This window comes from Homarus americanus, unplaced genomic scaffold, assembly GCF_018991925.1.
Source record: "Homarus americanus isolate GMGI-L3 unplaced genomic scaffold, GMGI_Hamer_2.0 scaffold18103, whole genome shotgun sequence".
Taxonomy (NCBI): domain Eukaryota; kingdom Metazoa; phylum Arthropoda; class Malacostraca; order Decapoda; family Nephropidae; genus Homarus; species Homarus americanus.
This window is the reverse complement of record NW_024742862.1, coordinates 24,015-35,272: the sequence shown is the minus strand read 5'-3', so window position 1 is coordinate 35,272 and position 11,258 is coordinate 24,015. Positions and strand designations below refer to the sequence as shown.

At 42.1% G+C, this 11,258-nt stretch overlaps 1 long non-coding RNA gene across 1 annotated transcript; it reads right to left on the bottom strand.

Moving 5' to 3' along the window:
- Positions 1–596: 596 nt before the first annotated feature.
- Positions 597–1,939, bottom strand: LOC121877061. The gene is made up of 3 exons (XR_006090879.1): positions 1,836–1,939; positions 1,095–1,186; positions 597–804 (listed from the first exon to the last, which is right to left on the bottom strand). It is a non-coding gene; the product is annotated as an uncharacterized LOC121877061 (long non-coding RNA).
- Positions 1,940–11,258: the final 9,319 nt, after the last annotated feature.

The following is an 11,258-nucleotide window of genomic DNA, read 5'->3' as shown; positions in this document are numbered from 1 at the left end:
TGAAAGACTGTATGAAGCAGGTGTGAAGTATAAAAAGAATTAGAAATTATATGTTGATGAAACAAGAAAGTATTGGAACATTGTTTTGGCGGGACTCTTTGTAGCTAGGTTGAGGAGGATAGGAGGGCCAAGCTTGTGTGGTGCACATTTATCGATTATTATCTGGACAATCATGGATAATTATGGTGTTAACTAAAGTGTAATATGTTCACATAGTCTAAAGAGTATTGTAGTAGTGAGAGAGCACTGCATTTGGTGGAGATAACATTATTCTGAGTGAATTGATTTGTGGCCTTTTGTATGCACCTGGACGGAGAGCACATATTTATTATATTTTGTTGTTAATATATTTTGTTGTAATTTTAAAGCTGTGTTTTGATTAAACCAGTTTTAATGGGAACAGTGGTATTGAAATAAACACCTGTCAGCTGTCAAGAGGTTGTTAGCCAGAAATAAGGTAAGGGCCTGTGTTTAACATTTAACCTCTCTGTTAACATAAGTTGTTTTATTTCAGTCTTTTCTCCGATATATTGGAACTATGGGCTGACTATACATCCTCTGGTGAGTCCTAGAAGAGGGTGTGAAGGTTGTAACAACAGTAATTCTGAATGTAAGACCTTGTAATGGGCGTATTTGGGTCCGAGTTGATAGTCGACCATGTCCACCCTGAGCTCGTAGGAGGCGCTGTAGGTGAGTTGGTGCAGTGCCTCCAAGCCTATCCACATTTCTTCATCCAGTTGGCCAAATCCTTGTCGGTAGTCTGCCCAATCCCGAGCGAAGTTCTGCTGCACATCCTGGGGCTGCCTGTGTGTGTGTGTGTGTGTGTGTGTGTGGATTATATGTACGTGTACAGGCGCGTACGTTTGTAATTAATGCACGGGTAAAAAAGATGAAGATATCATTAATGTCGGCCTCCCATGTCAAACAAATAACTAGATAAAAAAACTCTCGTATCTTAACAGCCTCTTAATAAACATAAACAAAATGGCAACCCTACTGTCATATTAATCACTTGGCGAGCGTTTAACACAGAGCTCATCAATGTTTAAATTATGAGAGCATGCTAGATGAACCAAGAGAAAAAGAGTTGTTACCGTCGCTGTATGACGGTCCAGCCGCCTCCGTTTGTCTCCATCTCGCAGTAGACTTGGAAGGTGAAGGGGAACACCTGGTACACTCCGCTACCCTGTCCGCACAACGAACATGTTATGTCACCGAACGTTTTAGCACAGTGAGGATACAGCAAGAGTCTTGATGAAGCCACAGTTCTAATACTACTCAACCAAACCTAACCTATTTATGAAGATTAGTGTCCATTTTAATTTTTGACCATTACGACTGGGACCATTTGAACTAACACCCAATCGTATTGCTTAGAACAGAATTGGTTGGCGTTCATGTCATCAATTACCCGGTCTTGCATTCAATTAGCTGAAACACCACCTCAACATATGACGCTCGCGTCATTATCTCATGTTACACACACACTCTCTTTCTCCCTCTCTCTCAGGACTGACTCGTTATTTTTATATAATTCAGAATTTTATCACAGGAATATAAAAGCTTCACGATAATAAATTACATTTCTAGAAAGTACGTAAAAAAATTATACTACAAATGTGGACACATACAGTACGTTTGGCGTAGTATAATATGAGATAACCGAGGCGTTTAACTCCTCTCACACTACTGTACATACATGTGTGGATCCCAGACTTGAATTAACAGTGATAAGAATGAGAACAAGTTTAGGCTGACTTCTTATAATTTATTGTTGTCACACACACACACACACACACACACACACTACTAAGAACATAATTATGTGTGTTAACCTTGACTCCAGCATGGTGCAGTGTCGAACAGTCCTGTACTACTGGCGGGGGAGATGACGCCTTCACTTTTGAGTCTAGATGGAAATTTAAATTATCAATATTTACATACCTAAGCACATGCAGTAATTACATAATGTTCAAATAACTGTATTTATCTGAATATGTGATATAACTTAGTGTTCTCTACAGCTGCGAGGGACCTGTGGTGAATTAACGTAGTGAAGTTATGAAGTAGTGGGCGATGTGATCAACTTACATAAGGTCTGCTCCAGTAGCTTGGTGTGCATTTTTGTTTTGTAAATCAAACCCATATTAAAAGATGGAGATCTCTGTTTCAACAATATGGTCTCGATACTCATTTCATTTGTGAGGATAGCCATATATAGACTGCCTGAGGACATTAAACTGTACCGATGAAGTGTAAGTCTCCGTTTCTTTATGTGGATTAATTTATACAAGGTGCTGTGAATCCTTCCAAGTATACATAGCATGTAGGGGCGGTAATGGCCATGGTACAGAGCTGCTTATGGTAAAGCTGAAGATGACAATTTCTGTGGGAATTATGGTTAGGTAGACAAAATATATATATATAGTGAGTCCCTTAAGCCTGATGGCCTATTTGGGACAGTGTGGATACGGCACACTAATATAAGTCTATTTTTGGCATATAAGAGGCATTGTGCTCGGTACTACATGCAGCAACCTCCATTTACATAACTGTAGGTTTGGTGTTGTGAGACAGTGGGTCAGATAATGGCCTCCTTATTCTATGTGATAATAAAACGTAAAACTCTATAAACTAAAAAAGGATATTCACTTGTAGGTAGTAGGTAGCAGGCAGCTACCAAACAGGAAGGTACTACCGCCTGGGAAGATATTGGAAGCATAATGTGTTGTCTAATGGTAGACCCTGCTGCCATATGACATCACGAATATTGTGACCAAGTCCCAGGTTGCTGATCTGACTTTCTTCCTCATTTACACACAATTGCAGGATCTCAATTGTTTCTCTTACTATTGACAACACAACATACTATACATATAGCATTTCTCACTAGTGATTATTGTTTTTCTTTTCTTTATTATCATTATTACAGTGTTATTATTATTATTATTATTATTATTATTATTATTTTATTTTACTTTTTATTATAAATTTTATTTACTATGAATTACTATTATTTTTAAATTTTCGTCCCCCAGGCCCCGATGTGGGTCAGTGACCTGTGCCCGGGTGGGCTAATCCCCATAAAAAAAAAATCTTATTAGGCGTACAATAGGATCTAGCGAATACTGTAGGTACCGGTACCTTCACTCATGTTTTCACAACGGTTACATATGCATATTATAATTTTAGCTGAACCTTTGGTAATTTTTTTTCGTTTAAAATGTTAATAAACACAACGTAATACAGAGGAAACTATGTTTTATGAAACATTAGGTTTTTGTGGAAAACAGTGGTAATGATTCAGCACTTGTTACCATAACAAAATCAGTGGTTAATTCCTTCCTACCGTCACTCTTCACTAAACATATTGTATCCAGGATCTCTCCTAACTGTTTGTCACGACTCGACTTAACTTATCTCAGCATAACCAAACTAACCTTAAAGTTATTTTTTTTGTTATAACACCTACTGTGGTTCCATCATCTTAAAACAAGTGGTGAAAAAGTATGGGATACTACCACCACGCCCACTACTACACACAAAGTCACACCCAACACCCACACATTATGTTGTGTCATGATTGTAATCTTCACAGCCGTAGTGTTTTTATGGACCTCACGGTTAACAAATTAATACGAACGAGAACTCCTCTTTCAACAGTATTAACTTGAAGTTGCTTGGTGGCCGTCTCGTTCGGGAGAAGCTGATGACGGTGGTGGTGTTGTGGGCAAGTGACTGCAACACTAACTCCTCTCAACTATGACAGTGCCTTCTTTCTTGGCCAGCTGTATCTTGTCCTTGCTATATATAACACGGTCTCACTATCACCTTTGTGATAGTCCTACACTGAGCTGAATAACGTGTGTGTCGGTGCACTGCGGCGGATGAGGAGCCCTGTGAGGGAACCACAGGCAACTGAGTATGTGTGCTCGGCCGCCCTCCCTCCAGGGGATACTCCCTCAAGTATCTCGTTCATACACCCTCGCCTCCCCTCTCCAGGACGTCTGCAGCTGAAGGTTACATTCCCTACATTTAATACCTTACTGCAGATTTTATACTAGTCTTGGTGATCCAGGCACTGCGATTTTCGTTTTGTGCGGTCCATGCATTTTTGTGTAAATAATAAATGTCAATAACATCTTCCCTACAGTGTGATCCTGGTAATGTTGTCCACACGTCCAGGATACCAACTGTACCTGCCTTTCACAGTTGCCTTCTCTCTCCGCGATATTATTTATGACACTAAGTTAATCGTACCAATGAAAGGTTCGTAGAAAAATAACAGTTTAATGAACCTAAACTGAATTTCACCCCAAATTAATTCTATTGTCTATCGGAGACTTCTGCGATAACCAACAGTCTTATGGCAACTAACCAACCCTGTCCTTATTCTCAGTCGTAGTTATGTGGCTGTTGTTATCATTATTTTGACAATTATCCTTTTTTTTCTACCATGAATGTACAAAATCCATAAAAATATTTCATGAGTGTAGCATATGAGGCAGAGTGGAAAACGGGACAGCGGGTCGCTAGGGGGTGGGTCAAGGTTGATCACTTGTCACAAGGCTGACCTACCCGAGTCGGGAGTGGGTCAAGATGGGTCGAATCTGAGATTTCGTGGGTCAGAAACTTTTAGTCGAATTTGTAAAAAGGTTTTTCTTTACTCGTTATCAGCTTATTTTTGGCTTAAGAAATGCGGTCATGATACGGCCGGTTATATCCATTTTACAGCAGTTTTTTAAAACTATAATCAGCCTCGAACACAAAATTTTCGGAAAGAGATCGGCCACAAAGTTATTTTTTGAGTGAGACCAGCGAAGCTCTAATACTTGAAGCACTGATACAGTATTATTTGCGTTGAAGGTTAAAAAAATAACTTCATAGAAGAAAGGTCAAATCCTCTGTGTGTTAGCTCTATAAAAATTACCAATTTTATTTCTAATCACAGGGTGGTAACTTTTCATCACGAGACGTAGTTAAAAGTTGCCTAGTCTGTCAGCCCTGGAGGGCTGGTCCAACTATAGGCTGTGACTATGTGCAGCAGGGGAAAAATTTACTTGATTTACGGCACTTTAAAGGTGGATCAACACCGACGCAGCATTGGCGGTATCATGTGTTATAAAAAATATTGTGAATATTGCGTGAAATTGTTGGTAACACTTGTGTCGGGAACATTGTCTCCAACAGAAATATGTCATGTAAACTGACTGGTGTGGACTATGTGACTATTTCACCTTTTCAGCAATATTGGTATCTTTTACCCAACATTTTTGCGTTGATATACATCTATAGGGGATTTCTTTTAAATTTTATCTATCCCACTATTGTGAACTAATTTATAAGGAAGGCTTTGTAATTACATTTAATTTTCTCCTTTTTTCTACCTTCTTCTCTACTTTTCTTTATTTCTTAATTGGTTCTCTTCAAACTTTCTTTCTCTCAATTTCTAACTTTATAAATTACTTATGTAAGCTATTTCTTAGTTATTCTTCTTCTCATAGATACCACCTAACTCTTATCTGTGGTAGCATGGGTCGAGAGTTAGGACACGTGAGTTTACTGTAATTACTGGTACCAAGGTTTTTGGAGAAACAAAGGTAAAATACTGCAGGGATAATGGTACCCCAACATACAATAAAGACAGTTTATTTAAAATTAAGTTGAATACTGGACACTTAATCCTAACATGTACCTATGAATCACCCCTTGAGGTTCACTTAAAACTTGGCCAATTTTGCGTTACACTGAGACAAACTACAAAGACCACTTGGTCTCACTTGTACGTTAGCCACAAATCTTCACGTTAACAGGACCAATCTTCAGTGAAAAGTACTACAGGTTTCTGGTAACATTCTATTGACAGTGACACACAACAAGGACTGGCTTGTCCACAATTCAATATTATTTATTACCACTTATTAACACTTAAAGGCCTCAGTCGTCAGATATCCTCCTAGCAACTGGCCACTACCTCCCGGCAGGTTCCGGCAACCCACACAGTGCCTGAGATACGATGAGGGAGCGCCAGAAAAGGCTAAACTCAATTACAAATAATCACGTATGCCTGGCAAGGAAGAAGCATGGCATCGACACACATGATGTTTGCTAATTCTTACTTGGTACATGAGACTTTCAACTATATTAAAACATGAACACTGATATTCAACAAAGATCAACTGAGTTAATTAAATTCACTTAACATGGCAGGGATGAGGCACTCGTTAAATACTTGAGATACGACGAGGGAGCGTCAGAAAAGTGACTCTCTCGTATGGTGGTATTGGGGATTGCTGGCCACTTCGCCTTAAGGCTATTTCGGCCGGAGCTGATGTCTTCTTTCTTCGTGAGGTTTCTTCTTCTAGTTTTGGTCTTCTTTATTGCTACAACTAATCTGATGTTCTTGTTTCTTCTTTTCTTGTTATTCTTGTGTTCTTCTTTTCTTGTTATTCTTGTGTTCTTCTTGTTCTTGGTATTTTGGTTTCTTCTTTCTTCTTGTTGTTTTATTTGGGATGAATTATGGTATGAGTGAGTGATATGATAGTGAGTTACTGACAGACCAGATGAAATGGCCGGTCACGTGACTAGTTTCTCTGTGATTTTTTTTTTTTTTTTTTTAGCCCGTGTCTTTTTGTTTGAATATGTGTTGGTGGGTGTCAGTTTTATTTGATAAATGTGCGTGTTGTATGTAATGGAAAGGTTTGTGATGTGTCTCTCATGTTGTATGTTTAAATTTTTGTTTTATTCATTTTTATTTGCTTTAGGGCATGGTTACATACATATTATAAATATAAAAAGAGTTCATGCGTGTGTCATTCACAACATGCCGATAAGACGGGTCTCCTTGAGGAAGATTATTACAGCGTCACTTATGGTGACATCATCTTGCAATATATTGGGTACAGTCAGCACGAAGCCTCGCTCGGCAGCTAGGATCACCAGCTGCCGGCGTTCTGGTTCGTACTGGCTGCACTCCGTCAGAATGTGTCGAATGGAGAGAATTTTGTTGCACGTGGCACAGATAGGTGGAAAGGAGTTGTCAAAATAGGCTTTTAGGTGGGTCAAATAGGTACAGTTTAACTTTAGTCTGGCGAGAACCACCTCTTCCCTCCTATTCTTTCTGTATGCTGAAAGCCAGTTTCCCATGTTAGTCTTCTAGTTGTTGTGAAGATCTAACCTCGTCCAATCAAGTTGCCACTTCCCTGTCGTATATGTCTTCCCCAAGGAGAGACACGACTGACGCTCCCAGGGTACATTGGTTGTCTCCCTGAGACCCACAGTCGCTTTTGCTAGTTTGTCTGCCTGTTCATTGCCCCAAATGTTGCAATGCCCAGGCACCCACATCAGCACAATATTCTTGGCACACTCATGTAGTTTATTAATAATGTTGCCCTGTATCTCATTGCTGGTAGTATCACCACCTTGAATTGCTTTAAGAGCTGACATGGAATCTGAAATGACAGCAACATCATTGACATCGCTTGTTATTGCAATGTCAATGGCTCTACTAATTGCAAACATCTCTGCAGTGAATATGGTTGTATGCCGCGGCAGGCGGGAGCTCCACTCCCCGTCTCTGCTCCAGATACCGGCTCCAACGTTGTCGTCAGTCTTGGACCCGTCTGTGTACACGTGAGTATAGGCGCTATATCCTTCCAGAAATTGATAAAAAAGTTGCTTCAGGAGCTCAGGATGAAGGTCATTCTTCCCTCCTGGAAGCCACGATGTTTCCACATGGAAGTTGGGGTTCTCCCATGGCGGACACAACGGTGGAACGTATCTATCAACGTCTTCGAAATGGATACCAGCACCCTGGCACAAGGTCTGGAGGCGGACAACCGAGGACGGGGACTACGCAGCTGCAGGAAGCGGAATTTAGCAACAGCACACCAACCTGGGTGGCCTGTGCCGCGCCTCCTAGCCGCACTCAACCCATACCTTAGCGTCAACATGTCCCTCCTGATGTGGAGTGGAGGGACATGGGCCTCCACCTCTAGTTTTTCTACACGTGTACCCCTGTAAGCACCCAGACATAGACGAAGGCATCGGTTCTGTATTCTGGTCAGCTTTGCGAGTGTGGTGTCGCATGCAGAAGCATACAACTGGCATCCATAATCAAGTTTTGATCTGATCAGGGTCTTATACACCATTAATAAAGATTTCCTATCGGCTCCCCATGTAGTACCTGATAAAACTTTCAGGATGTTTGTGACTTTAAGACATTTACTTTCAAGTTCGTTAATGTGGCTTTTCCACGTTAATTTCCGGTCAAAATGAACACCGAGAAATTTTACTGAAGTCTGAAATTTAATAGGAGTATCATTTAATTTTAATACTGGATTATTAATGTTACGTCTCTTAGTGAAGACTACTCCTACTGTCTTCTCAACTGAAAACCTAAATCCCCATTGTATTGCCCACTCTTCAGCGGCTTTTAGGCCGGCCTGCACCCTTTGTGCAGATAGTCTCTCGACCCGAGAGGAGCGCCAGATTGCGCAATCGTCAGCAAACAAGGAGAATTTGAGGTCACTTAAGCTGGGGGCTGGTGATAGGAAATCATTAATCATTATAAGGAATAATATTGGGCCCAAAACGCTGCCTTGTGGAACTCCGTTTTCTAGGACAAATGTGTCTGATTTTACGTTACCTTTTAACTTGACGGAAAAAGTCCTGTCTTGCAAAAAATTTCTAATGAAAATTGGCAAATTACCTCTCAGACCCAAGGCGTGGAGCTTCATCATGAGGCCAGTCCGCCATGTCATGTCGAAAGCTTTTTCTATGTCTAGGAATACTGCAATTAGTGTTTCTTTACTGCAAAGAGCTTTTGAGATGTCAGTTTCAAGACTTATTAAATGATCTAGTGTGCTTCTACCTTGGCGGAAACCACACTGTCGATCATTCAATAAGTTGTTACTTTCCAAAAAATACATTAGCCTACGCTTTATCATACGTTCCATGACCTTACACAGACAGTTTGTGAGCGAAATCGGACGGAATGAGTTGGTGTTGGTAGGGCATTTGTCCCTCTTTGGGATCGGTACGACATGGGCAAAGTGCCATGAGTTTGGAAACGTTCTGGACGTCCAGATCTCATTGAACACTTCTAGCAATTTGTCCAGGTTTCCCTGGTCAAGGTGCTTAATCATCTCGTATCGTATACCGTCAGGTCCAGGAGTAGAGCCCTTGCCCTTATTTAAAGCAAAGGAAAGTTCCTCTGGGGAAAATGCTCGATTGTAGTCCTGTTCGTCCCCGTTCTCGAAGTCGAGATGCAAGAGCTCGGCACGATCACGGAACACGCCGAAGCGTGGATCATGATTGGTGGAGCTACTGGCATCTGCGAACTTCTGGCCTAGGGCGTTGGCAATGGCCTGGGGTTCGTCGAGAAGCCGCCCTCCACTACTCACCTGTGGGATAAAAGTCCTTCCTCCTTTGGATCTGACCCGGTTTATAGCCGACCATACCTCAGAGGAAGGGGTATCCTTGTTAATAGTGGAGACGAATGCCCGCCAAGACTCTCTCTTGCACTCCCCGAGAACCCTCCTAGCCTTGGCTCTAGCTTTTTTATATTCAATTAAGTTTTCAAGAGATGGAATTCTGTTGAATAAACGGCATCGCCTATTTCGCTCACAAACCACTTGTCGGCAGTCTGGTGTCCACCATTGAACTCCAGGCCTGTGGGTTGTTGCAGAAGTCTTAGGAATTGCTAAATCTGCTGCGTGTATTATAGCTTGTTCTATGTGTGACATTTTGGTGTTGATGTCTTCTCCAATGGTGTCTATACGAACGGCTCTTGAGTATGTCCCCCAGTCTGCTTTCTTAACGTTGTAGTGCACTTCGGGAGTAACCGTTGGGGCGCCACACTCATAAGAAATGCAGATCGGAAAATGGTCGCTACCCAGAGAGTCGTCGTATGTAGAAAATTTACAGTCTAATAGCAAGGAAGCATCAACTATAGAAAGATCTATAGCTGAGGCTGAGCCAAATCGTTCGTCCACTCGAGTCGCACTACCGTCATTCAGAAGAGACAAGTTGGAGTTGAGTATAGCTGCAGCCACCTGCTCTCCCCTCCCGTCACTCCGGACACTGCCCCACCACAAATGGCGAGCATTGAGGTCTCCAAGGATCATTTTTTTCCCTGGCAGTTGGTTAAATAGCTCTTCAAGCTCACCATCGTCAATGAGCCCGCCTGGAGGACAGTATAGTGAGCAGACGGCAACATAGCCAGACCGAAACTTGACTCTGCACGCCACAGCCTGCAGGTTCACGCTCAGGTTGACTCTTTGTTGAGCGAATTCACTCCTAATATATAGGGCTACCCACCTTAGGTTGTCTCCCCTGTAGGACGTGTAGTTGTCAAATACAGGTGGGTCGTCCTGACCCGCAAGTAGCGTCTCTTGTAGGCAAAAAACGTCCGTCTGGAATAATGACTTTAGTAAATGAAATTGAGCATTTTTATTCCTAGCACCTCTGCAATTCCACTGGATGATATTGAATTTTAAGTCTGAGAGTTGATATGGTCAGCGTTTTGGGTTTTGTTTTTCTTTGCTCTTGTTTCTGTGGGGCAATTGTGTGCCGGGGTATGTTCCCTCGCATTACATGAGCAGTCTCCCGGCTCCAAAAAGCCAGTACTCTGCTCGGCAGGGGCTCGCTGCCCCCGGTGTGTCCCAACAATTCGAAACAAAGGTTGGGGTAAGGTGTCTCTTGTCATGCTTTCGACAGATAGAGACCTCCTCCTTACCTGGGGGTAGACAAGGTCGACGGTCTGCTTAAGTTTTGTGGTCTCGTTTAACTTGTTTTTAGTTTTAGTCTCGTTAGTAGTCATAGTTGTCTTTGAGTTCTCGTCATTGGCGTCTGTGGTTGGATATCCGGTGAGTGTGGAGTCAGTTTGTGTTGCAATGGTCCTGGTCTCAGTCTGTGTTCCAGTGGTGCACATTTTGGGAGGTGAGGTGTTTTTGGATACAGCGGATGCGAAGGACATTCCAGGTGTTGGTGTCTGCAAGGACATCTCCACCTGCCTCTTAGCCTCCTTGTAGTCAAAATTGTTCTCTGCTCTCACCTTACTGATCTCATACTCCCTCAGGTAGGAAGGGCACTTCCTGTCTGAGGCAGCATGTTGACCCGAACAGTGGTAGCATTTTTCCTCCGTTTGCGTACAGTCATCGTCCTTGTGTCCGCTTTGAGCACATTTGGAGCATACCTGGATGTTACGGCAGGCCTTACCAGTGTGTCCAAACCTTTGGCAGTTAAAACATCGCATG